Source organism: Montipora capricornis, chromosome 10, assembly GCF_036669925.1.
Source record: "Montipora capricornis isolate CH-2021 chromosome 10, ASM3666992v2, whole genome shotgun sequence".
In the NCBI taxonomy this organism is placed as follows: Eukaryota; Metazoa; Cnidaria; class Anthozoa; order Scleractinia; family Acroporidae; genus Montipora; species Montipora capricornis.
The window spans coordinates 42,736,264-42,743,763 of record NC_090892.1 but is presented as its reverse complement, the minus strand read 5'-3'; positions in this window follow the sequence as shown (position 1 = coordinate 42,743,763).

The following is a 7,500-nucleotide window of genomic DNA, read 5'->3' as shown; positions in this document are numbered from 1 at the left end:
AAAATGAGGGCAAGGGATCTCAGTTTGAGAAAAAAAACCCTAAATTCAAAACGCAAGTAACAATATACCTTGTTTTAAGAAACACAACTCTCAAAATTAGAGAAGTAATCTCAAAGTGAGTTTGTGCAGATCTGAAAGGAAGATTGGAAACCTTTCCAATTTAATGTCATTTCAAGCTTAAAAGCACACAAAGTCTTCAAACTGAAATAATTGTTTTATTCACTATTTAACATTTTTAACATACCAAGGTGCTCTTTGTTAGCCAAAACTCGCATACATACACAGTAGTTTTTTGTGTCCAAGTTGAGTACAGGCTTTTGTAGAAAGGCAGTATACTGGGTCTTTCTGCAGGTACCGGAAAACATTGTATTTTGTTCACTTGGGGTTACTCTTTATTTGGAGTTCTTTTGTGTTCTGTCTTTTATTTCTTTTGTTTGACGTCATTTGAGCTCTGGTACCTGCAGACGGAACCGGTATGCTTCACTTAACATAACTTAACATGCTATTTCTTTAACAGAACCTTTTCATCTGTACATTCAATAACTTCTTCCGAATAAAACTTGAAGAAATAGTAGCGTTTCAACACAGTTCAGTTTTCAAGATTCTGCAGTTATTTAAAAATAGAAATAGTAATGATAGTATATGAACACTTCTGGCCATTAAAAACTGAAAAAACAGTGCAATTTACAAAGTTATATACTAATAATTAAGTCTATTTACAATAATAATTGGAATCACGAAAGCCTAAAAGTAAAAAAGTCATTTGCTCTCTTTGTCCTTTATCAGATTCCTACATTAACTCTGTAACACAACAAATACAGTAAATAATTACTGTGGAAATCCAAAACCGTGAACACAAGAAATATTTATGGAATGTTATTGTGTAATTCAAGTAAAAGCCAATCATGCGTGAGAAAACTAAACCACAAACTGTTACGGTAATTAGTTTGTGGTTTCATGTGGCTTCTGATTGGTTGCTGCACAATGGGAAATGTCAAAATCGAATCAAAGTGTTCCCGGTTTTTGGATGTGCAAAGTAAAAGAAAATTATAAGAAACAACGGGGAAATAAAATTTCCCATCAAAATGCCAAATTTCATCTGAAAAACAATGCCTTACAAAAGCATTGTAAAGAACTGTCACTTGACTGACCACACCTCATTTTGTTGTCAAGAGATTATCAAAAAAAGCATTGCCACACAGATTCTGAGAGTGCAAAGGGTTAATTTAAGCAGCTGCCAAAATATTTTCTTTCATCACTATGTATAAGCTGTCATTAATGCTATTAGCATGAAACACTTGGTGCCTGTACAGATCAGAATGTTTAGTTACTTGACGACCTTGAGCAATACCAGCATCACAAATTTTATATGCTGCAAGGCTCTCAGAGTATGAGTTACACTCCATAACTTTAGTGACAAAAAAGGGATCTGGTATTTGTAATGCATACCATATTTGTACAATATTTGCAAATTCTGGAAGCCCATGCTCATTCACTCCAAGTAACAAGTAGTTGTTGTTCCCACATGCATATTTTGTACCATAAACAACCACTGATTTTGTTTCAAACACAGGAATTTCTTTAAGGTCAATTTCATAAAATTGTGTGATGAGGCGTTTTGCATCTTCTTCTTTACTTGCAGTTAGAGGTTTAGAATTTCCTAAGTGAAAGTCATCCTTAAACAAAGAGCTTGGATCATCATCATCAACAGTTAACATATCAGCACATTCCATTTGCTGATGTCGTTTTGCAAGTGAAAGTGGCAGATTTTTAAAATTTTTAAGCCTCCTGACAATGTCCTTAAAGTAAGCATGCTTGGCCTCAAAACGCATGCACCAGGTTCTTATAAGTGGGCCGAACATCATCATCTCAGTGGGCAAGTGTACCAAGTAGTGCTGCTTAGGTAAAATTCTTGCCCTATAAGTTTTTTTAAAAAGAGTTAAGTGTTCTTTAATGATTCGCTTAAGGTTCAAAACCGAATTAAAGGTTATCTTCTGTGCGAAACAAATACCCATTATTTCAAGGAGGGACAGAAAGCAGCTCCACTGAGGACTTTCACTGTCTGTGATGCCCTCCAAAACAAGTGGAAGGATCCTAGAGAGCTCCCACATCTGAGCTGCATTCTGGCCAAGGTTACTGTTAGATTTAAAATCAATATCATCCTGTTTTATGTGTGATGGCTTATTTTTCACATTCGAATACCCATAATCAAAATTGTTTAGTTTGGAGTTCAGTTGATCTAGTGTGATTAACCCAGAATCAAAAAAGTGTTTCAACAAAAACTTAAGTTCATAGGACAGAATTCCTTCCAAAAATATATGCATGATGTCTTGTGGTAACTGTTTAGTGACATCAAAGTCGGGTATCTTGGACAACAAAGATCTCCTATTGATGCCATATTGCTTTGAAAAATAGTCTTTTAAATATGGTGAGCCTGCATTTTCAATATCACTTAGCTGCTGTTCATGTCATTCACAATCTCGGAGAAGAAATGCCTCCTCTAAAAAAAACTGCTGCATAGTTTCCCAGTCAGTTATACAGTGACGACACTTGCGACGTGCCCCCCCAACACTCTCTTTATATCCACCTAATGCCTGACTTGCTGGTGTATCAGCCAGGATAGCCAAAACAGAAGCACGTAAATAAACTTTTCCACCAGCAATTTCAAAAGGATGTCCAGAATCACTCCCTAAGACCTTAAGTTCTTCAACTAGGGGCTCCAGTATCTTATCCATACCGCATTTCTTAATGTGACGCACATCACAAGTTGCAAACAAATGAATTGATTTTAATTTGGATCTGTATTTGTTACATATGTTGGCCAGTTGGTAATAAAAAAACCCAATTTTGTGCATTTTGTTTGTAAGTGGGTTGACTACATTTACATCATCATAATAAAGTAGAATCTTGAGTGATCTATCATCTGTGGAAAAGAGAGGATGAATATGAACAAGGGTGCCGTCACTTAAGTCCTCCATCACTTCCCCTCTTGGAAACAAGGAAACCTTATAAACCATATTCAAAATTTTTTTTGAACCCGATAACTGCATCTCTATTAATGATGAAATGGTATATGAAATGAATCATATGAACTGCGGATATGAAATCAAATGAAGCTATGATCTTCGCAGTTATGAACGGAATTTTTACAATTGCGTAGAGAAGCCTGAAAAATTCAGGACTTCAACGGGGTTTGAACCCGTGACCTCGTGATTCCGGTGCGACGCTCTAACCAACTGAGCTATGGAGCCACTGACGTTGGGAGCTGGTCATTTGTGGGTTCTAATGGTCCCGTGAGGAATGAATCAATGATGAAATGGTATATGAAATGAATCATATGAACTGCGGATATGAAATCAAATGAAGCTATGATCTTCGCAGTTATGAACGCAATTTTTACAATTGCGTAGAGAAGCCCGAAAAATTCAGGACTTCAACGGGGTTTGAACCCGTGACCTCGCGATTCCGGTGCCACGCTCTAACCAACTGAGCTATGGAGCCACTGACGTATAGTAAAACGCCACTGACGTATAGTAAAACGCCTCCTCTCGTTCAACTATTCTCCTTTTGTTATTACGCTTTGCAATAACACGTTTTTTACCAAGTACAACTGCTGTTGGCTCCTGCAATAGAAATAGAGGTAAATCACATGAGATGTAACTGAACGATACACATACAACAGAGGAAAAGTAGAATGATCTTGCCACATTAAGTCATGGTTTTACCTACCACACATGGGAGCTTAACATCACCAGGTAACCATCCCTTTGCTAGGCCATCAAAACAATCTGACAGTTCTTCGAAGCATTCTGTTGCTCCAGTTATGTCTTCCAACACGATATTAGCAAACTTCTTTGGAGATTATGCAGCGCTCCTTGAAACAGCCGTGATGTTGCAAATGCAATGTTTTCCACAGTTCGTTGCGGAATACGATTTTCCTCTTTGATTTTTACAAGGTAATTTAATGCTCTTTGCCGTAATGTACTGCTAGTTCCATGCTCTGATTCACCATTATCTTCTGTTTCATTATCATCCCAATTGTCCTCTTCCCAATCTCCAAAAATTTTGAAGGAAGAGGTTGGATCAGCATCATCATCATCATCAACTGACTCGACAGCTTCAATTGGCAATGAGAAATCATTGTACCCATACTGATCACCTATGTCTACTTCACACCAATTACCTAGAACCAATAAATGAATTATTATTTCTTTCATAACTTCAACATTATCTATTCATTGGAGAAATACTTTTTATTGCCATCTTTATTTTCCTCTAAAACCAAGAAAATAACCATCCACGTAATGCCTGACAAGTTTGAATTCTCGAATCCTACAGTCCAGTCCAATTAACAAATGATAACAAAGCATCATGGTTTATCGCCTGGACGTTAAGTTTTATTCTAAAATACTAAAATACTCAAGAGTATCAAAGGTATATAACAACCAACTAAATTTACCTTCGCAGGCTGCGTCATTCGGATCGGGACAATTCAAGTTCTGAGGATGTTTGTCACGTACGTGACAAACGAAGGTGTTCGCTTTATGGAAAATTCTTCGGCAACCTTCTATGCTGCACACAGTGTTAAATTCTTCCGTCGAGTGCCTTGTGTTTATATGTGTTAACAAAATACACAACTGAAGTGCGGAAAAGCAAGCGCAAAGAGTGCACTTCCAGGCCATGATCCCATACGAGTGGCGGGAGACTGTTGTATTCCACGTTTTCTGACGTCAACTGTCAATGCGGAGCCAATGATACTGTTGTATTAGTCACACGTGACACCAGAAGATATCAGGGCTGCGCCCACGATTTTTCCTTTCCTGGACCTTCTCTGTGCTGTTGGCTGCGATGGAGTCAGATGGGAGTGCGGATGGCGAGGTGGAATCCCTCTTTAATTACACTCAACAGCCTGCATGTAAACGACCGAAACATAAAACAGTAAGCCCAAAACAACTAGCGAAGTCTCTGAGGCGTCGCTGGGGCCTTTCAGCGTCGATTTGCAAGGTTCTTGAAGGTCAGTATTGCCCTAACTGGTTCACAACGGCCATACATTTTACCGACTTAACACACAACTTAAGCCTTAACAATTGTTATCGTAAAAATGATACATATGACTTAACTAAGCTGTTATACAACAGATATTTTCTGCTCTTAATCGAGCCGCAGTGTCACTTTGTTGAACTATTTATTTGGCACCAGATTTTTCACGCGCTTTCATGCACATGTCGGTCGATGTCAGTGTTCAAGGAGCTACGTCAAGTCATTTGTAATCCGTTTCAATCTTCTCCATCCTTCACCATCCTCAACATATTTACATTTACTTTTGTTTCTTTGGTTCTTATCCCTGGCAAATTGTTATTTCACTGTTTCCCATTTTTCTGTGTGGAAGAGAAATATCACTCAAGCCACGGGAACTGGAAATTTGGGGATGACAAATTCTTAAAGATAGTGAAAAGTCGAGAATTTTTGTTTGTAGCTTTCCCTTCATGTCAATATTGTCTTATGGACAAGGCTTTTGAGCTTTCGAAAAAAATGTGCATAACATGAAATTATTTCTGCTGGAAAGGGACCTTATGAAGACACATTAGTTTTAAAGTTAAGGTGTTAAACCAGTGGGTGAGATAATATTGTAACCTAAAAGTGATTCAAGATTTGTCGCAGGGTTCATTGCAACATACTATGAAATTGCTGCTTTGCATATTTGTTTAAGAAAACAAAGTGGATGGAAAAACGTTTCTCTGCCTAACGAGAGCTGATCTCCCTGATTTGCTTAAGGAGTTCAAACAAAGGAAGGAGTTATGGGACTGTCATCAAAGAGTGGTAAGATCTCAAAATTGAGTGTTTTGATGTTGTGATGTAACTCCACTGAATGGAAATAATTTAAAGGTCTTGGAGCAGGAGTATGTTGGGTCAGTTCACAGAAAACAGCCTTTTGACAGAAAACAAGACAAAATTCAAGGTCCTCTTCATGTCACGAGAGGAGATGTTGGTAACCACCACTTGATGTTTGATGTGTTTTTGTGATTTGGTTGGAGGGGGGGAGGGGGGGGAATACTATGTACAACCAGTGGCTAAGTAAAAATATTGTTAGTGACAAGTTCCTTCTTGTTTATATTACTGGTCAACATTTTTTATACATGTTTCTGATTGTGGTTTGTGTTAATGCCTTTGTTCATACAGCAACTAAGTAACCTGGGGTGTCCCTTTGAAGAAGAGGTAGGGAATTTCATTCCTAATCTGAATGTTCCTGTGGAATACAAATGTTGATTTTCAACTTTTAACATTCTTTCCACGGTGCCATAATTTAAGTTTGGAACACTTCAGTAGTGAACCTAAGCAGGACTAAAATGTGAACATGCATTAAAAATTTATCTATTAAGAGGGCTAGTCTGGAATAAAATTAGTTGGTTCAATTTAAATGCTGAATTCAAATACACTTTCTCTATCAAGAATGCAGCCAAGTATGTTGATCATGATCTTCCATTTTTGCTCGGCAGGGGTGACATACATAGGGCTCTTTCCATTTGTCAGAACTGACAAGCCAGACCGGTCATTTTGAAAATGAAACAGGCTCCTTGGAGAGTTTTTGCTAAGAAAACATCCCCACTATTCATACTAAGTATAAATAAACTCATTAGTTTGGACAGTTCTTATTAATAGTGGAATTCTCTTTAAAAATGGACTGGTCTAGCCAGCCACTTCTGACAAGTGTTAAGTGGTTGTGATTATTTTTTTGCAGCCTCAAATGCCTCACGTGCGAGCATATTTAGCCTTTATCTATAATTTATTTGATTTACCAGATACCTTAAATAACATCACTACACCAACTATTTCCGGCAACAATGAATACGCAATCAATGTACTTCAGAATAACACCATGGTGTTAGATTATGACGACAATAATTATTGGAACCTACTATTGTACAAAGAGGCCTTTCACATCAAGCACCAATCACCATCACTTAACAATGGATTAAAATCTAGCAGGGAACTCTGCCTGTTCTGTTGAGTATACCTTCTGTGACGATTTAAGCTTCTAATTTTGTATGCACTTTCAGTCTGATGATGGTATAGTTTATACCAAAGTATAACACTGTCTCTTAAGATCTTAGTTGTTGTTCATCTGTTGTCAAAATTCAAAGACACGATGAATCTATTCAGTCTATCGTTTATCTTATATGTCCTTATTCCTTGCATTCTTTATTTCTGTTGATAGGGTGAAAGAGAGCACATACATATTTCACCTTCAGATACAGTATCAGTTGAAAGCAGCAGTAGTGAAGCAGATAGTGGTAGTATGTCTCCAACACAGCCATTGGCAACTGTGGCTGTTCCTATATTGAAGAAGTCCCGTAGAATTGATGCAGAGTATGATAGGGCATCACTGTCTCCATCTGGGACTAAGCCTAAATTGAAGAGGTCTTGTGGAATGGAAGCAGAATGTGATTAGGGTTAGGGTTAGGGTTAGGGTTAGGGTTAGGGTTAGGGTTAGGGTTAGGG